Here is a 21,819-nt window from a genome sequence, read left to right as displayed (position 1 = left end):
CAGGGGACACAGTCTCAGTATAAGAGGTAGGCCATTTAGGACTGAGATGAGGAGGAATTTCTTCAGAGGGCGGTGAATCTTTGGAATTCTCTACCCCAGAGGGCTGTAGCGGCTCAGTCATTGAGTATGTTCATTTCAGAAGTTGATAGATTTCTAGATACCGATGACATCAGGGGATATAGGGATAGTGCGGTAAGATGGTGTTGAGATAGAAAATCTGCCGTGACCTACTTAAATGGCAGAGCAGGTTTAAGGGGCTGAATTGCCTACTCCTCCTTTGTAAGTCAGGATGGTGTGTATCTTGGAGGAGAACTTGCCGTTGTTCCCATGTCTGCTGCTTTTGTTATTCTAAGTGGTAGAGGTCATGGGTTTGGAAGGTGCTGTCAAAGGAGGCTTGGTGAGTTGCTGCAGTGCATCTTGTAGATGGTATGCACTGCTGCTACTGTGAGTCAGTGCTGGAAAGAGTGAATGTTTGAAGTGGTGGATGGGGTACCAATCAAGTGGGCTGCTGTGTCTTGAGTGGTATTAAGCTTTTTGAGTGTTGTTGAAACCGCCTCCTCCAGGCAAGATATCCAGGGGTTCAAATATATAATTCATTGGAAGTGTGAATGTAGATAAGCAATGCCATAAAAAGGGCAATGATATTTTGGATTTTATAAACAGTAAAATAAAATACAAGAGCAAAGAGGTTCTGATAAATTAATAAAAGGCAATGATCAGAGTACAGTACGCAGTTTAGATCACCAACTATAGAAAAGGATATTAAGTCCATACAGCAAAAAATCATCAGGATAATACTAGAGAAAAGAAACTTTGTTTACGAGAAGAGACACAAGAAACTGAAAAGATTTCCACCTGAATAAAGTTATGAATAGTTTTGATAGTGAATAGGAAAAGTCTACCTCCTGCTTTTGCTGAAATCACTGACAATGACAATGATTTTACTGACTCCCAGGAGGCAGCCTGGAAGGTGGAGGGAGCTGGTAAAATCTTGGGAGCCGCATTGTAATGTTTCCCTGATGCAGTACTGCCATCAAGGTATTTTACTGACCATGGGACTGGAAGTGGAGGGGTTTCCTGCTCCAAGGAGGTAGGCAGCCAATTTCCATAATAAACTGTGACAAAAACAAAAATTGCTGGAAAAACTCAGCAGGCCTGACAGCAGCTGTGGAGAGGAAGACAGAGTTAATGTTTCGAGTCTGTATGACTCTTTATCAGAACTAAAGAGAAATAGTAATGTGGTGAAATATAAGCTGTTTAAAGGGAGTGGGACAGGTGGAGCTGGATAGAGAGCCAGTGCTAGGTGGAGGCAAAGGAGAGATTGCCAAAGATGTCATAAACAAAAGGACAAAGGGGTGTTGACGGTGGTGATATTAGCTAAAGGATGTGCTAATGGTGACATTAAGGGTAGAAAGCAGGATGAGCAAGTGACAGATGGCCCTCATGGGGGTGGGGTTGGGGGAAGGGATCAAAATAGGTTAAAAGGTGGAGATAAAACAATGGATGGAAATAAATTTTTTAAATAATAATAGAAATAGGTGGGAAAAGAAAAATATATATATAAAAAATGTATAATAATTATTAGAAAAAAGGGGATCAAAAAGGGGGTGAGGATGGAGGATTATAAACTGTGACATGTGACAGTTTGCTCATGAGACCCTTGCTGCCAAAAACCTGTGCATCCCTGCGCCAGCCTCATCATTGGATGCCTGGGCCTAAAATGGCGGCTCTTCTAGTTGTCATTCAAATGGCATTAACGCCAAGAAGTATGTTGAGGGACCTGTTTCCCTCCATTTGCTAATTTAAGATGAACCACCAGGCTCAACCAATGGGAAATGAAAGTGCTCAGAGGCGGACATGTAGAAAAGCATATCCATGAAGAATTGGTCATTTTCATCTGCTCTAGATCCACCATAAAATGGCAAGATGAGGCCAGAAAATCTAGGTCAAAATGTCTAAGTTAATACATGGAGAATGGTCATTTAGACTTGATAGCAAAGAATGCATGTAGTATCCTGCACTAGTGGGAGGCAGTGCCTTCAAGAGACAAAGGGAGAAAATTGAACAAAAAAAAACATAAAACTGAATCTGAGAGTCTGAATAAAAGAATTTAAGCCTTTGTTTGACATGATCTAATCACTTTTTGTCTAGATTATAAGGGATTATGATTTCCAACATTTCTGACCCACTAAACTGGAGAAGCTCTATCAGATTGTAAGAAAGGTCTTTGTATACAAGGCAAATCTGAGCTTTTTGTCATCTGTCAGACAATACAAATCCATGTCTGTACTATTTTCATTATGTAAAGAAGTATTAATTTCCACCACCGTGCGGTCCATCATAGGCACAGGATCCAAATTCTCTCTTCACAATTTCTTCATATGTATGGGAGGTTTGTTTCTAAATGCTTTTGTCTAGTTTTAGTGGTGGAATATGATTCCATTGTCACAATATGTCTCTCAGCTCGATTACAACAGTAAACAAGAGTAAAGATGTTAGTCAATAAAAATACCCAAGGCAGAATTTTGACCTTAGCGGGGAGGGGTCTCAGTGGGGGTGGGCAGGGACGGTCAGGAAGCCGACTGCCGCCTGCAATTGGCACCGCACCACGATTTCACACTGGCAGGCCAATTCAGGCCCGCCCAGCATGAAACTTGAGCAGCAGCGCTAAGCGCTGCCTGTGCGGTGGGGGGTGGGGGGTGGGGAGTGCAAGCCAGCTGAGCATGAATTTCGCCCATGTGCATGGTGAGCGCTGCATAATCTCCCTGAGGCAGCTCCGTGCCTCAGGGAGATGAAGAGATATAAAAAAACAAATTTTAAACTAAAAATGTAATAAAATATGTCCCCTCATGTGACTCTGTCACATGAGCAGGGACATGCAAGTAATGAAAAATTAAAGGTTTTATTTTATTTTTATTTGCTTTCGGAAACTTCATCCCGCCTGTGGATGAGGTTTCCAAAAAGGCCTTTTTGCCTGCCTGCCAACCATTAGGTTGGACGGGCAGCAAAAAATTTGATTTAATTGGTTACTTAATGGCCTTAACAGGCCTTTTAATTGTCGGCGGGCACACTGCTGGGTCCAGCACGCACCCGCCGACCGAACTATCGCGTGACTGTGCTTTGAGGTCGGCATGCTCAGCCAGCATCAACACGCATCATTTCGCACTTGAGCACACACCCGCCCACCAAGCGAAAATTTCTGCCCACAAGCTCTGGAATTCCTGAGGTTAAAGATGGCAAAAAGCTTGGTTTCCACATGGAAGGTTAGAAATTTGGAACTGTTCCTGGTAACGCTGGGACTGCACCTTGTTCTAGTTCTAATTCTAGGAGGTGACCGTGGGTGAATGCTGGGCTCCAAGAAAATTTCCCTTACCATACAATTTGTGTGGGCTTTTCCATGGTTCAGTGAGTTTATCCAGCATATAGTTAAACCAAACAAACCAGAAGGTCCCAGGTTTAACCGGTGGCCTGTTTGAATTAACTACCTAGGGAATGCCATGGGAAATTCAAAAGCATATTGTTTAAAAATCTTTCATATGGTATACAATGCCTGTCAACTGTTTTGCTTTCTGTAACATTTTTACAACATATATTAATATTAACAACACAAACACTTATACTGGCAAAACATTATCTAAACAATTTAATGCCTTAAAATGGGGAAACTTTAAACATGTTGTCATCACAGTTTGTTGATGAACCAATTGAAACACTCAAAATGCTTCTTGAAACAAGCTTCATTTATTATTTTTTACAGACTAACTTGTTTTTGCAATATTTCCTGAAAATTCATGAGGTTCTTCTTATCTTCCATCATGACTCCACAAAGAGACCAGAAAAACAGACCAAAATGGCAGGGCCAAGGTACACCATGGGGAGAATTTCCTCCCCGTCGTGTGGGCTGGGCGGGCACACAGCTGATCGCCGCCTGCAATCGGCTGCGCACCGCCATTTTACGCCAATTAAGGCCCGCCCAACGTGATGCGCGCCCGTAAGCGCTCAGCACTCCCTGTGCGGGCTGGGGGGGAGGTGGGGGAGGAGGAGTGTCGGGGCTTGCACTCTTTTGCGCATGTGCAAAACCTCCTTGAGGCATGGAGCTGCCTCAGGGAGATTAATTTCATTATGATAAATGGAAAAACAGAATTAAAAAATTTACTCAGACATGCCCTCTCATGTGACAGTGTCACATGAGCTGGGACGTGTTTATGTATTTCAATAAAAATTTTTACTTAACTTATTAAGCTTTTATGAAACCTCATCCCGCCCGTGGATGAGGTTCCATGAGAAATGCGAAGGCCGCCTGGGCTCTTCGCCTACCCGCCAACATAAAGGTTGAACAGGCAGCCCTGTTAATGGTTCCAATTGGTTTTTAAATGGCCTTAATAGGGCTTTGACAGTTTGGCGGGCGCATAGCTGACTCCAGTGCCCCCCCACCGATCAGAAGATCAGAATGCCACGCGGTGACGTCGGGATGCACGCCTGACATCACCACGCATCATTTTACGCATCGTCGAGCGGGGCCCGCCCCCACACACCGACCAGAAGACTCAGGCCCATATTTCTGCCATTTCCAGGATTTTCCAACATGCCAGATGAGTGTGGGAACCTCTGTCTAATCCTCACAAGGCACGTTCTCAGGGATGACAAGGGCGAGTATTTCCTAGCTTCAACTTCTTGATTCCGAAGCTTATTTAGGATTTGCCATTGTGTTGGAGGCTGATATAGCAAATAGGTTAAGCCATACCAGAAGGGTGGTACTGAATCCCATTGGGGAAGAGCAGGTAAATGACCTGGGTCCCAGAACACTGCCCTAGATTTCTAAAAATGTGTGAGATTGGGTTAGTTCCATTGCATAGCAGACTGAAGGAGGTCCGTGTGTAGACTATGGGAATAGTATAGTATAAAGGGTAACAGCATGAGCATAACAAGTAAGACGGTGTATATGAAAGGGATGGTAGATTTAGTATAAAAGGTGTAACAAAGCAATTGTGTGCCAATTATTGTACGAAAGTTTATGCAATGATCCAACATTTTCTATATTGTAATTCCATAAGTCCATGCTAATTTCTAAAATTTTAAAAACCGGACAATGACCTTTTAAAATGGCTGAAACTATATCTGTCTGATCCTGAACAAAAAGAGCTACCTTGGCAATATTGCAGAAATTTGAGCATCATTATTTCTGAAGAAATACTAATGACTCCTGTGGGCTGAAGAGACCAAATTCAAAGAGAACTATACAAAGGCCATCTGCATTTCATATGTCAGGCCTGGCCAACCAGTGCCTATTCATCTGCTAGACAAAGGATCCCAGAGCCATTGTTTCAAGTGTTAATGGTTAGAACATTTAACAACCTCAGGGACCCAGACAAATGGATACACACCCTTTGTCAAAGCCAGAGTGAAGAGGTGGGAGTCATGAGACCTGAGCCTCTAGCTGGTGGAACCAGTAATATTGCCTTGCTGTACTGAAAACTCGGTCTACCATTTTAACATCTATAAGCAGCAGCACATAAAAGGGGCTCTTCCCAGATTGAATACCTGGCCCCATCTGCACTGCTTCTACTGGGACTTCTGTACCAGCACTTACAAGCCTGATTCAACTCTCTGTACCTGTCTCCTTATGTAAAGTAAAGTCTATTGGAAAAGTGAATTATACAGCATCGGTTTTCAATCTGTCGACCTCTGTAAAGGAATACTTCGTTGGTCTTTGATTCTGGATTCTGGGCTCACATAAAACAATAATTCTTTTCTTTGTGGCCTTTGCCCTGTAAATCTTTATTTTCTTTATCCCTCTTTTACTATATGAGTGTAAAGGAGGCAACATTGCTACCCTCCTCCCACATTTGAGTGTGTGCAAATAAACTAACCCTTTGACTTAATCCTAACTCAAGTTTGCTGTGAGGTTATTAAATAGAAATTGGATCACACCAAAACTGAGGGGTTGGGAAATACACCATTGCTTATAAAGGGGGAAGAAAATCAAAAACACCTTTTTGTTTATGGACTGGTTGGGAGAGGAGAAATCAGGGCTGTCTAAATTAACCCGCCTCTTGTCCGTAACAGTTAGTTTATTGAATTTCAATTATAATTCTGTCTTTTTAGTTCTACAGTTCAAGGTATTGCTTCATTATGAACCACTAATATTTTTTCTATAGGTTATAGTTTCACTGTAATTTAGTACTGAAGCAACCTTATGTTATCTGTGATGTTAAATCTTCAATCAATTTGGTTTTTAATGTATTGAACTGAGGCCCAGTGTACTATAGTGTGTCTCATGATATATGACCAACATAGCACACTATGATTTAGCAATAATATGTGATCGTAACCATATGACAAGGACGGAAAAATCAATTTTTATTTTGTTCCAAGACCATATAGCATCTTAGAAAATCTATTTAGAACTTGTTGTCATTTATTTCAAGCATTTTAATGTCTTATATGATACTGGGATTTAGATATTGTATTTTAATTTTACAGGGTGTATTCTCCACAATATTTGGAGCATAGTGAAATTTGTGTTTGTTAGAATCACTTGTTCCTGGCCCCATGGATTCTTCCAAAGTCAATCCTAGTTAAATAATCACATCAAATTCTGGATATCTAGAGCTACTTCTGGGAGTTAAAAACCTGCAGCAATACTTTGAAGGGAAAATTAATTATGAGGACAAAATTTCTCTGCAATCAACTTAGCTTGAGAAAATAGAGTAGAGGCAGAACAGAACGAAATGTTTGATGATGACTCTGAAAAGGTTCTGCTAGCTGAAGTGTGGCTGAGGAGGGTGGTCCTGTTTCTCAATAAAGGGCATGATCCACCTAGGCAAGTTGTACACATTGTATCAGAGGAGGTGGCACCACATGCTAATGTATGTGCCAAAGGATGTGGCACTGACAATAACTGAAGGAAAAATGCAGAGACCTAAGCATTTCAGTCAAAGTACCAATACTCCTCATTATCTTCTACAAAGTAAATAGACAAAAGTTTGCATGCTACAAGGTGTTTCCTCTCCTTCACACTTTCTTACAGTCCATTAGAGATTACCATGCCTTTCCAGTCTGCATTAGGCACATTTTGAAGTTCTTTTCATATTCACAACCTTAAAGGGCTCCCCACAACTGCCAAAAAAAAAACTTTCATCTGAATCTTGCTGGAGGATGCATGTAAACATAATCACACCCACAAGGAATTCAGAATGGCTGCTTGGCTCATATTATACATACTTCTAACGGTTCCTCATCGCCCTGCACTTTTTCCCTTTGCAAGTATATATCGATTTCTCTTTTGAAAACCACTCTTGAACCTGCCTCAAACAACCTTTCAGATGGCACATTCCAGATGGTAACAGCTCATTATATAAGAAAAAATTCTGATTTCCCCCTGGGATTTTTGTCAATTATGTTAAATCTGTGTCCTTTACTCACTGCCCCTCCTGCCAATGGAAACAGTTTATCCTTTTCTTATTCTTTCATGGGAAGTGGGAGGCGCTGCTAAGGCCACCATTTGTTGCCCACTCCTAATTGCCCATGAAAAGGTGGTAGTGAGATGCCTCTTGAACTGCTGCAGTCCATCTGGTGCAGGTACATTCACAGTGCTGTTAGGAAGGGAGTTCCAGGATTTTGATCACATGACCATGAAGGATCGACAATGTAGTTCCAAATCAGGGTGGTGAGCAACTTGGACGGGAACTTCCAGGTGGTGGTATTCCCATGTGTCTGCTGCCCTTGTCCTTCTAGGTGGTAGAGGTCACAGGTTTGGAAGGCGGTGCCTAAGGGGCCTTGGTGAGTTGCTGCAGTGCATCTTGTATATAGTACACACTGCTGCCACTGTGAATTGGTGGTGGAGAGACTGAATGTTTAAGCTGATGGGTGGGGTGCTGATCAAGTGAGCTGCTTTGTCCTGGATGGTATCGAGCTTCTTGAGTATAGTTTGGAGTAGCACTCTTCCCTTCCAGGCTAGTGAAGCGTATTCCATCATACGTGTGACTTGTGGCTTGTAGATAGTTAACTGGCTTTGAGGAGTCAGGAAGTGAGTTATTCACCTCAAAATTCCCAGCCTCTGACCTGCTGTTATAGTCACAGTATTTATATGGCTGGTCCAGTTCAGTTTCTGGTCAATAGTAACCCTCCAGGATATTGATGGTGGAGGATTTAACAATTTCAATGCCATTGAATGTCAAGGGGAGATGTTTAGATAATCTCTTGCTGAAGATGGTCATTGTCTGGCACTTGTGTGGAGACAGTACAGAGGAGATTCCAGGGATGAAGAACTGTAGTTATGAGGATAGACTGGAGAGGTTGGGATTGTTTTCCTTGGCGAAAAGATGACTGAGGGGAGACTTGATGGAGGTATTCAAGATCCTGAGGGAAACTGTTCCCACACAAGGAAGCATCAAGAACTAGAGGGCACAGGTTCAAAATAATTGGCTAAAGGAGTAATCTGGAAAGAACTTCCTGAGAGTCTGGTGGAGGTAGGTTCAATTGAAACACTCAAAAGGAGATTGAATTGCTATCTGAAAAGAAAGAGTGTGCAAGGTTATGGGGGATGTGGTAGGGGAGTGTGACTAGGTAGAATGCTGTTTCAGAGAGCTAGTGCAGACTCGATGGGCCGAATGGTCTCCTTCTGCAATGTAAAGATTCTGTGATTCTGTGAATGTTACTTGCCACTTATCAGCCCAAGCCTGAATGTTGTCCAGGTCTTGCTACACTTGGACATGGACTGCTTCAGTATCTGAGGAGTTGTGAATAGTACTGAACATTGTGCAATCATCAGTGAACATCCCCACTTCTGATCTTATGGTCCTTGATGAAGCAGCTGAAGCTGGTTAGGCCTAGAACACTATCCTGAGGAACTCCTGCAGCGATTTCCTTCAACAGAGATGACTGACTTCAAACAATCACAATCATCTTCCTTTGTGCTGGGTATGACTCCAACCAGTGGATAGTTTTCCTCCCTGATTCCCATTGACTCCAGTTTTGCTCGGTCTCTCATCCCTTGTGCCATTTTAGTAAATTCCCTCTGCACCCCCTTGAAGGGCCTTGACTCTTTGTAGGCATACTGAGCCTGTTGCTCAGAAAAACCAGGAATGATAAATGTAAGCGTACATGCCAACTGAGAAGTTTTAGGTAGTATCTGGTCTTGTTCACTGAATGACAAAATCCTACCAGCAGTAAGGGTACCATTGATCAAAAAGCATTCCCTCGCACATCTTAAATGAAACATTTTCTAAACGTATAATGAATTATTTATAATGTCTTTTTACCCTTCAAGACTACATAATCTTTGTCCCGGCTATATGTTTCTCAAGATAATTGCACAAAGATTCACAATGTCTCCAAATGTTATTGTGAAGGAATCTAGTTATAGTAAGGAGTTATAAGATTAAAAGAGTGATTTTCCTATGGGGCAGAATTTCCCGGTCGGTGTGCGGGGGCGGGATCTGCATGCCGGTGTGTAAAATGATGCAGGGTGATGTCGGGTGTGTGTCCCAACGTCACCCCGCGTCATAGGTTTTCAGTTCGACGGGTGCGCAGCCAATTCGGCTGCGCGCCCGCCAAACTGTCAAAGGCCTGTTAATTACCTAATTGAGATTATTTTCAGGGCTGCCCATCCAACTTTAAGGTTGGTGGGCAGGCAAAGAGCCCAGGTGGCCTTCCGAAAAAGCATGAAACCTCACCCATGGGCAGGGTGAGGTTTCATGAGGGGTTTAAATTGTTCGGAAAATTTTAAAATAAAAGTAATGGACATGTCCCAGCTCATGTGCAGTGTCAAATGAGGGGATGTGTCAGGAAAATTTTTTTATACCTTTAATAAATTAATAAATAATAAGTTCAACCAATCTCCCTGAGGTAGCACTTTGCCTCAGGGAGATCTGTACACTCTTCTACGCGCATGCGCGAAAGAGCGCACAGACCTGATTGGGAATATCCCCACCACCCCCTCCCCCTCCTCCACCCGCACAGGGAGCGCACAGTGCTTCAGGGCGGACGTCACGCTGGGCGGGCCTTAATTGGCCTGCCCATGTAAAATGGCAGCGCACCCAGCCCGCCCGCTTGCGTCCGCTCCCACACAATCCCCCCGACAGGCAGAAAACTCTGCCCATGAAAGTAGGGATTAAAAAATTAAAAGCAGGGTTCATCTGCCTGAAAGAGTAAAAGGAGTTTATAAGCATGCCTGGACACCAACATCCTGTGGCATAGAGTTCTCTTCATGTGGCATATTGTTCTCATCCCCTAAATCTCATCCGCTAACACAAGGCAGCTTTTGAAAAACAGAAACTGGCTCCTGAAAATCATGGATGCAACACCTCAGTAAGGCATTGATGTTTTGTAAATAATCGTTGTAAGTTACTACACTCTAACAATGGATAACCTTATTTTCTACAGATGCCTCTAAATCACTTGTCAACTGAGTCCAATAAATCTTAAGACACAACTGTGTAGTTGGGAAGTTACCACCATTTGCAATTCTCAGCACCCTGTTAGCTCTAAGGAGGTTGACCAGAATGTATGTTCACAGTGTTCTGCTGACGCAGCCTTTTCTTATGAATTAAATTAATTCAGTTTTAACTAGAAATTGACAGTTATACAGTCTCATTCAGGAAATAGAAAGGGGCAAGCCCACCCCCATTCATAAAAACCAGAGGCTAAGCAGCTTAGAAACAGTACAAATATTGAAACCATACTTTCGATTTTTAGGTTTGTTGGATTCGCTCTGGTGTTTCTCGTAGTAAAGTAACTGTTACTATAGTGCAGTGATGATAGTTCTCCTCTTAATTGAGATATAACTTCTTACTTGGGGATTTAAGGTAAATGCTACTTTAAATGTTGGTGGATATCTTAAATATCTTATTTAACATTATTTATACTTAAAACTTGGATTCCCTATTAGAAACAAGATTATACTTTCTTTTCCTAGAACTATTAACATTGTAATCGACTTTCCCAACAAATGTGAATTGCATGTTTAGTTCTTTAATAAAATTATATATAATTTAGAAAATATATTGTCTCATATAATCTTCTGTATACAAAAGTTGTACACTCTTCAGTGTGGGGGTACATTGTTGAGGAGGGATGCCTGGACCCTTGTAATATCTGGGTTGTTATAATCTGGCTTAAATTTGTTAAAAAGGCTAACTAATATTCTGTGCGGTTTATTTTCATTTGGAGCAAGTTAAATTAGTTCTTCAGACTCATTAAAGTGTCTGTGAGGTCTATCTTTCTCAACTTTAAGCGAGAGTGATCATCTGAGGAGTATGCCTGATCCGACAGTCCCAAAAAAGGGACTAACAGTACCTTTAGTAGCTTAATCATGAGAAACGCCAGAGTGAGTCCGGTGAATCTAAAAATCCACTGTATGGTTCCAATATTTATACCAGTTCGAAGCTACATAACTTGTTTTTTTACGTATGAGGTTGTTACCTCTTGACTAGTAGGCCCCTTCTATTTCTTAATGTACAAATTCAAGCACTTACTTCAACTGTGGCAAAGAAACCTTCACATGAAGAACATCCTCTGACCTCATGAAAGGAAAAACATGGTCATTTCTGAAACGTTGAAACCTGGCAGTCATCACCTCTTTTCCTTCTGCCCTTGGGGGAAAAACTTAGAAGGACCACAAGATTAGGAAATAGAGTCTCATATCTGGAAATACCAGGGAAAAAACATTGATTGCAATATCAACGTACACTGTATGGATAAATGTAAGTTGTTTTGACTGATATTATAATGTTCTCTGACCCTTCATTTGATCTGCGATTCATTCATGTTTCTGGGAGAAATTAGGTTGCATTTATGGATGCTATTGATTAGACCCTACCTCATGTTTGCAGCAATCTGATTATCTCATTCAACAGGCAATTCTGCTTTTCCATGATCAGCTTTTCTCCTTTGCAGTACTTCTTACCTGCTCTGTTAATAGGCTTTTTTTGAGGGAAAATTGTAGATAACAAAGCAGGCCCCAAACCTGGAAAATCTTCATTGGACTACATTGTAATACCACCTCTCCTCCCAATCAGACCGAGCCTGCACCTCTCCTGAGCCCTTAACCTTGCACACTGGTGTCATAAGCCATGGCAGTGGGAATACCATTGGCGCTCAGAAGCCATTCTAGCACTCTGCTCAGCCCTACAAACACGGTTTGCACCATTGACAGCCACAGGATAGACAAGCTTCCAATAAAACACAGAGTTGCTTTCACAGCTTTGTTTCTGAGATTGTGCCCAACAGCAGAATTTTGACCCTGTGTTTCTGTATGATAGGCAAACTAAGAATGAAATCCTTTAGTCTAAATTGGGCCAAATTCAAAGCATTGTCTATGACCCCAAAATGGTTCAGACCACCTTGAGTTCAAAATGCAATCCTCTGTTATCCCTGGTATGAGATATCAGTGTAACTCGGGCAACAAGAAGTAGAAAGTGGTCAGAAACTCCACTCCGCTGAAATTTCACCTATTTTAGTTAAATATTCCACCAGAGGTTCCAGGATGAATTTAGTTTGAATCTCTTGAATGAACCCCAAGAATTGTCAGTGCTTCTGCTTGGAGGCAGGAAATGGCATGCTGCAGAAGAGTTTAAATAACTGCAGCAACTTAAAGGGCCAAGCATCATCAAAACATGGTTTGGTTGAAACCAGCTCATAAATTTTCTGCATATTAACTTGCGATTTTCAATTTGATTTGGTGGCCAGTGGATGGAAATAGGTTAGGGAGTCAAAGAGTCGATTGTAGGTAATACATACAAAACATATTTGAATATATCTTCAGTGTCCTATGTTGAATTTTGTTCTCTTAATGCCTATGGAACATCTCTCAAAATGACCCCATTTATAAGAGTTGCTAGGCAGCTACCAACAAGTTGAAGTGGGGTGGAATGCGAGTTGTCTAAAATCACCACCTGAGGATGGGCTGTACTTTGCCACTGAAAAGTTGTGTTTCTTGGTTTCCACTTTTACCATCTTTCCCTTGCTGAATGGCTTACCATTTCTCCTGGTTCTCTGGTCATTAATTTCACCTTAATTCCTTCAGCAAAGATAATACAGTATCCTTCATCTGTGCATCCAAAAACCAAACTCATCCGAAAGCTGAACATTTTTTGCACAGGATACCTGTGACCCGAGCCGACATGAACCTTGCCAGCCAGACCCGACCTTAAGTGCAGGAAGTCTAGTTGTTTGCCTTACCTTGTGCCCAGCTGCTGTGAGAGTTTTTGCTTCTGACCCAAACCCTATCATGGCAACTAAGTTCAACTAAGAAAATGCTGCCCCTCGGGTAAATAACAGTATCTGATTCAATTGGAATCAGCAAGTCTTTGGAAGTACAGGAATGAGTGCCATGCCAGGGGCTGCTTTCCCTTGCTTCACAAACTGTTTAACATGCCACCGAGGGACGCAAAACCTTTTCTACAACTCCTTATTACTAGCTCGTTTTCCACAAATCGCTACTTAGTCATCCTAACTATACCCAATATGGTGGGGTATATCACATCCGAAAATCAAAAATATCCAAATACTGAAATGCAATCGGTCCCAGGGTTTTCAGATGAAGGGTACTTGACCAGTAATTGTTTTGCCCATAGAAAGTCCTTTCCCCTTAACACTGAAGAGGAAGACCAGGAGGATCCATGCAGGGAGGGCAGGATAATCAAGCACCATATGCTACAATGTGGCACCCACCACACGTACCCAAGCATTTGTGTTTGTAGATCAAGGCAATCATATCTTAACCTCACCAATAAGCAACGCTTGAGAAGATTGCTCTTCCCTCGTGAGGTAATAATGGAGTTGTGCCACCTGCTTGCCCTGTATCTGATGCCAACCTCTGTCAGATTCTGTCAGTGTCAGTCAAAGTCAAAACAGCACTCTACTTCAATGCCACTGGCTGCCTTTAGGCAGCATCAGGGGACATCTCCAAAATCAGATAATCAGCTGGCCACAGACACATCCAGCAAATAACTGGTGCATTGTTTATGTGAGGTATCCAGTTCATATCATTTCCATGGGCCATGTGCATTAATGTGAGAGGACAAATGACTTTTATGAAATGATTGGTTTTCTAAAGGTGCAAGATGCTATTGACAATATCTGCGTATGTGCCCTTTTTTAAGAACACAATAAAATTTTCTCCATGGGAAAGGGTTGAATTCCTTCCATGTCCAGCCATTGTATGACTGGAAGCACCTCATTATGCACATGAATGTACCCTATCCACAATGCTGCCATAACCCACTCATTTTAAAGCATTCTCCCATGTCATCACTGTTCATATGTAAAAGGTAGATGTCTGGGTAACTGACTGGGGATCAGGAATACCCTCTGAGGTAGTGGCTCTTGACACAGCATTGTACCTTGAGGACACTTGTCTGTGTATCAATGCAGTGAGGTTGATGGTGGAAGCTCAGCTGCTACCAGACCAGAGTATTTCCAGCATTTTCTGTTTTTATCTCATGAAATCTCAGCTTTTTCAACGCAAGCCCAGCTTGGTGTCATTGCCACATTGTTGTCATCATGGCTGCAGATACTAGTGCTAAAAGGAGTTTCACAGAGGTCCAGCAGTCTGTGCTCCAGCAGATTATTAGGGTTGTAGAAGTGCCGCCTCAGGGAGTAGTAGTGATTCTGTGGTGCATGAACCTGCTGTCCTTTCTCAGGATGACAGCATTTGTGCTCCCATCACTGCCACTCATCCAGTGCTCCTGTTGACGCCTGTCAATCAGCGAGACTGCTGCCTACTGATTGGGCCAAAGTGTCTCATGAACAGAGCCAATGATTTTTAAGATTATGACAGAGCCTCACCCAGTGGGCTGGGTAAAGCAGGTATCACAATTAAGATTTCTCCTCCCACAGAAACATAAGCGGCTGATGCTTAGTTACCTGAAACCTATTAAAATTTCAGCCAGAGGCTCAAATGCCAATTGAAGTCAGTGAGATTTTAAAAAGGAGATACTGCTGAAAGTGCAGCGTCATGTCTGAGCTGGCTGAAAAGCCTAATCGTAGAGATCCTTGGGACTATTCCTATAAATGGCTCAAGATGGTGCTCAAGATTGACCCTCACGGCTCAGAGCTGTTCAGGGGTATTCTGCAAAGCTATCTGCAATCTCCCCCACTGAAAATCAGCAGCTTTCCACTAGCCATGCTGCAGGCACTGGGTGTATCACTGTGTAGGAACACCAAGCCCGACAAAGACACATGGAAGACAGGCACTGAGAGAATGCACCAGGGTGAATAATTGAGAATTATGTTTATTATTTAAGCAAATGATGTGATGGTCCATAACAGAAGGATAGTAAGGTGGGAAAGTATTCATCAGCAGGGGTAAGGGGATTTATCCAGGGGAACTGGACTCTGAGAACAGCCCAATAGGAACACGGATGCCCCTTCCCTATATGCTGTGAATGTTTAAGAGAGAGTGTTAATGGGGGGCCCCAAGGTTGAAATTGGCTGGTCATGAATCAAATCAATGTTAACTAATGTTACAATCTGTCTACCCTGCATAGTTTTGATGCACGCACAGGGCTCCCACACTTTCACCCTTCACAACATGGCGATCAGCGGGGGCTACACCAGAAATAGTCAAAAGCGATATCCTCCACTACTTTTTACCTGAAATAGTGCCTGTCGTACTGTAATTGCAACACCAAGGAGCCCAGTTTTGCAGCGCTTCTCTTTATTGTCATCACATAGACAGCTTACTTTCAGCTCTGCATATTGCACATCTCAAGACTACCTCAGTCATCTATTGCTGATGCTCTATTCATACCTTCAGCCCCTCAAAACTCAACATCTCCAATGCACTTCTGGCCGTCATTATACTTTGTAATCATATTCTCTATCATCTCCAAACTCCAATTTATTCAAAACTCTGCCATATGGATCCAATCCCACTCACCCATCATCATCATTTTTGTTGACCTACATTAGTTCCCACTTAAATTTTCAATTCTCATGCTTGTACTGAAATCCCTCCATCACATCATTCTATTTCTGTAATCTCCTCCATACCTCTATTACTCCCAGAGCAATCCATTTCCCTGACTGTAGTCTTAGTGCATTACTATCCCTTTGCTCCATTAGTGGTCGCAGAGAGAGTACCTGCCTTGTCCCTACTCTCTATCATTCCTGTCCTCTGGGGCTCACCAGCTCACTCCTCCTTTAAAAGCTTTTTCAACATCCATCTTTCACCAAATCTTTGCTCACTCTTCTATTCTTCCTCTTTCTGACTAGGTAGTTGTCCTCCTTATGCTCACTTGTGTACTGTTTTGGGGCTTTATTAAGTTTAAATATACTATGTAAATGCAAGTAACCACAGTTGTTGTTTTTCCTGTTGCTGTTTTTGCTGCTGACCTTTTGAATACCAATTTCTAATTGCATAATTTCTATTAACTGAGATATATTATGAACTTCCAGATATTAAAATATCAATAGTGCCCAACTTCAAAAGGCTTCTCAATTTGCAGTATACATAAAATCATAATTTGTTTTCTTTAGTTTGTTAATGCAAATATACTGCAATATCCAAAGAGTTAACTGGACAGTGCATTTAGCCTAGAAAGGTGAGTATTGAATTATACTCTCTCAACTCCTCATATGATCATCTGCTTTAAGTTCTCATTAAAATATCATTGATAGTTTTCAGGAAATCATTATCCTATTCTACACTAGCTGTGCATTGTTATAATATTTATCTCTGTATCCAGTCTAATGCACTGTACACTGTGATAAATGATACATTTCCGTTGATAGCAGCATCAGGCTGCTGTGGAGGCAGTTATGTTATTTATTTTATTCTTAATTGCACACAATGGAGATGGAAGTTAAGAGGTTAATTTACATTCTGACAAAGCAATGAGTTTGAAAACAAGACAAAAACAAATCTGTGATTTGGAACTTTCAGAGCACCAACTCAGAGTGGATTAATGAGGAGTACACGTCTGTGAAATTATGTGCCCTCTCAGTCGGTAAAATGGTCCTAGTGGTGCATGACCTTGAAATGAGGTGAAGCAAACTTCACCTGATCCACAATTATGAGAACCTAATGGGGAAGGGAGAAACCAGGGAATTGAGAAATGCCCTCAAAAATGAATGCAACAGTACATTCAAAACTACCTGCATAAAGACAAACAAATGAAATGTTAAGTTAAGCGATATTACATGCCTGGAAATATGATGATAAAATTAAAAATCTTCCAAAAGAATATCGAACTGCATGCAAAGGCCATGCAGGTAAATGAAAACTTATTTGCTAAAGGAATTTGATATTTTCTTTGTTCCCAGTGTTAATAACATTTATCTGTGTGTAATTTTCTGTCAGATGAAATGTTTTTGAGAGATGATTTCCAGCCTTACTGCCTTACATGACAGTATTACCAAGGATTCATCAAGGGACCATCTGTCGTAGCTATGAAAAGGAAAGAGATTGGGTTAGGGTGGTTAGAAGTTAAACTGCCTTTCATGGACATTCAGCAAATATTGCATTAACTAAGGGCTATTTGTGCTTCCCTGTCAGCAATCATTATTTCCATTTTTTATATTTTATTTTAAGCTATCACAGTATTAAAGGCTTTGAATCTATTCCACATTTCCATATTATTACAGATGTTCTCCCTGTTGGTGGAACTTTGGGTAAGATCTGATAATCCTACATAAATGAATATTTTCTTCATCTCCACATGCTTTAACAAAGAAATCTACCTTCTCCACACTCAATTATAGCATTGCTATCAGTTCAAATTACAGAAAAGAAATATAGTGTTTAATATATGTACAGTCTATTCTGTGCTGCTAATAACCTGTCATTTTTTAAAATTTGGATGTCATATCGTATTTCATCGCAGCAATACCAGACAGCATCACACAGACGAAAAGTTTTGGCAAATTGTGAAGAATATTCCAGATCAAACCATCAGAAGGTTAATGCAGAGCTTTTCATTTTTTCTGACCTCTTGATCCGGAATCTGACACCTGCAAAATGAACAGCTCTCGAGCTTAGATTGTTTAACTGTAGCCTGATCAGTTTTATTATCTTGCTAATCCAGATATCAGCCATTTCATCAGAATGGAAGATATGCATATCATGAATTATTTTGACACTGAGACCTTTTAATTTTCACCAGCAATAATTCATCCCACCAATCAGGACCCAAGTCAATGAGGCTGCTCTCTTTCTGGGGTGTCAGAGGACAGTGCTCTTCTGGCAGAGGCAAATCATCAGGGAGCTGTAATGAGCTAACACATCAATTATTATTCTTTCCCATATTCATGCATTTAATTATAACTTTAGCAAGCAGAAATTTCACAGTGGACACGGCCATACATGGGTAGTATTAAACTGATTTAATATCAAAGTCAACACTAACAACCCAGAAAGATATATATCCGTATATAATTTTGGATCCTTTTTCACTGAAAGGCACTGAGCTTGATCTCATGTATGTAAATAGTATCTACTTCTGTCAGTCAATACACTATCAAGTGGGAAACTGGCCCATACAGATCATGGAGGTACAAGCTTCATCCCTTGTCTCTGGTGAATTAGCTGATCCCAGCCAAGGCAGCTGTAGGGGGACAACCATTGGCCTTGGTCTTCCATTGCCAAGACAAGGAAAAAATCTGAAGTGGTTTTCTTTTCTACGATCCTAGAATGTCCCAATAGTCCGAGGGTCTTTTAGCATTGATCATGTGAGCTCACAATGAAGAGTAGCTATTGGTATTGAAGGACTGCCATCCTTGGCAACAATGCATGAGTCCTTCAGGAAATATGGAGAGAATCTTGGGAGAGTAAATAGTGATTGTGCTATGATTATCTCTCAGCCATCCCCTCCTTTGCATTTTTCTGCCTCTGAGGATAGGGCAGGTGGGGAGGGGTGGTTACCGGTATAGCACCTTTATTTAAATAGGAAGAAATAAATAAACCAGATAACTATAGGCTAGTCAGCCTTACATCAATAATGGGTAAGATTCTAGAGGCCTAAGTACAGGCTAAAATCAATATGCACTAAGATAGGGTTAACTTAGCATGGACTTGTATAAGGTAAGTTGTGTCTGACAAATTTAATATAGCGCTTGAGGAAATCATGGAATGTACTATTAAAGGAAATGTTGTGGATGTTTTCTGTGTGGACTTTTAAAAGAAGTTCAACAAAATAAGTCAAATGTATTAAAGGGAAAGGCAAAGCCGCACATCTCAGATGTCAAAGCTGGATTTCTAAATTTGACCACACCATCTGCTCTCGCCTGTACTTGCTTAAGGATTTGCCTATAAATAACGGTGAGCGCCATTAGCCTCACTATTATGTTGACAGCAAATTATGGCCCAACATCATTTGCATGTGAACAAAGGGAGAGGTTAGGATCCATTTTTATGCAAAGGGTTGTTACAATTGCACTGCCCCACCAGGAATAGTAGTGGAAGCAGAATACATAACAAGTATTTGAAATGTTTTTAAAAAGCAAGATTTGAAAGGGTGATAGAAAGGGCAGGGGAATGGGACCAGACTGACAGCTTTCAGCGAGTTGACACAGATGTTATGAATCAAATGGCTTCTTTCTGTGCTGTAAAATTTTATGATTCTCCTTTTCCTTCAGGGCCTCTAGGACATTACGTGCCAACCACAGCCTGATGGACTTGTGGTCAAAGGTGTTTCTCTGCATACATTTTTCCATGAGGGACAGGAGGTCCAACTACTTGGAGCATTCCGCGGCAGCGTGGCCAAACCCATCCTTCGCAACACCGGGTACAGGTAGATCCTCAGCACGTAGTGACATTTGGTTTTTGTGTACCGAGGGTCTACGCACAGCTTGATACAGCCGCACACAAAGGTGGCCATCAGAATGAGGGCGATGTTGGGCACGTTTTTTCTCCCTTTATCTAGAGGTTTGTACATCGCATCCCTGCGTACACGATCCATTTTCAACCTCCAGGTAAAGCGAAAGATGGCTCAGATGATCGCCATCGCACAGGAATGAGGAATGGGCCAGACCTGCGCTACATACAGCAACAGCGAGAGTGCCTCACACCTGGTGACCAGGTTCTTACCCGCAATGGAGAGGGAGCGTTACTCCTACATGCCCAGTTTTCTTTCCACCATAGACACTCGCTCCTTCCAGTTTCTAACGCATGCCCCGGTCCCTCTGAACCATATCCCCAGCACCCTCAGGCCATCCGACCTGACGGTGAAGGGGACAGATGGTTCCCCGAGCAGACTGTCAAAGTTATTTGGCAGAATGCCTCATCACCAGAACTTTCCAACAAGCACCAAGATGTAGCTTGGCTGGTGGTGAGAAAGGCCCTCCCCATCAGATACCTCCTACACGCCAGGAGTCTCACCCCCTCTGCACATTGCCCTCGAGGTGGCTGTGGTGGGGAAGAGACCATTCTTCACCTCCTTGTGGAATGTGCCTTTGCAAAGAAGGTCTGGAGAGAGATGCAGTGGTTGCTGTCGAGGTTCATTCCAAGCAGTGCTGTGACGCAGGACCCTGTGCTCTACGTGCTGTTCCCAGGGACACACACCGAGACAAACATCAACTGCAGCTGGACGATCATCAACTCGGTGAAAGACGCTCTTTGGTCTGCCCGAAACTTGTTGGTCTTCCAGTGAAAAGAATTGTCCCTAACTGAGTGTTGCAGACTGGCACATTCCAAGGTCCAGCACTAGGTGCTGAGGGACGCACTAAAGCTTGGGGCAGCCACTGCAAATGGGGTAGTCCCATCCCGCGCAATGGGGAAAGGTCGCTGTCTAAGACCTTTCTGCCATAGTGCACCGAGGGGCTGGGAATTGTATAGACCCCTCGGGCTGTACGACTCAGAATGAATGTATGCATTGAACAATAAATAAATGAATAAATGTATCATAATTGTATTGAAGCACCTCAGAGTGCAACATAATGTATGTCGATAACTCCAATACCATTGCACTGTCTGACTGTCTGTAATGATCATATTGAAATTACGGTAATATTCATTGATTGTATTGAAGCACCTCGTGATTCATGTGTAAAAGTTGAATATGATTGAACTTTTTGTGATGGCCATTTAGAAGTGTTTTGTAATGTTCTTTCAGATATTTTATGAATAAAGTATATTTTTCCAAAAAAAAAATTTATGATTCTATGAATGCAGAATTTGAACAAAAAGGCCCATAAACTCCTGAAAGCTGCTCCCACTCTGTCACCATAATTTCGCCAGAAGTGAAACACGTGTAAGCAATGTTGCAGCCAGACTTCTAGCAAAGCAGCACCTCTGAGGAAATTCCCCGCCATAATATTGGTTCCTGCTACAGTTCAGTAGTAAGGGAGTACTGAACTGTTGAAGGTGCCATCCCTTGGATGATTTCTCATATCAAAGGCCCATCTGCCTGTTCTGGTGGATGTAAATGATACTATAGCAGTATTCAGTGAAGAGGAAGTTTTCCAAATTGTCCTGGCCAACATCCTTTCCTTAACAAACACAACTGAAGAAAAGCTGAAGAACCGGTCATTCATCTGATTAACTGTTTTCAGGATTTTGCTTTGCACAAATTAGCTACTTGTTTTCATAACAACTTCATTTTGATACGAAGGCTGAAGAGAGGCAATATAAACAAAATGTTACAGTTTTAAAGGGATGCAGGAGCAGGGATACTGAAGGGTGCATGTATACAAACCTTTTTAAGATGGCAGGACACGTTGAGAAGGCTGAAAAGAAGCATATGGGATACTTGACTTTATTATTTAGAAACAAAAGCAAGGGAGTTGTGCTAAACCTTAATAAAACATTGGTTCAGTTCTGGGCACCACATTTTAGGAAGAATATACTGCTTGAGAGGGTGGTAGGAACAGATTCAATAG

Source organism: Cetorhinus maximus, chromosome 4 (assembly GCF_964194155.1).
Source record: "Cetorhinus maximus chromosome 4, sCetMax3.hap1.1, whole genome shotgun sequence".
In the NCBI taxonomy this organism is placed as follows: domain Eukaryota; kingdom Metazoa; phylum Chordata; class Chondrichthyes; order Lamniformes; family Cetorhinidae; genus Cetorhinus; species Cetorhinus maximus.
Note: the sequence above shows the minus strand (reverse complement) of the source record.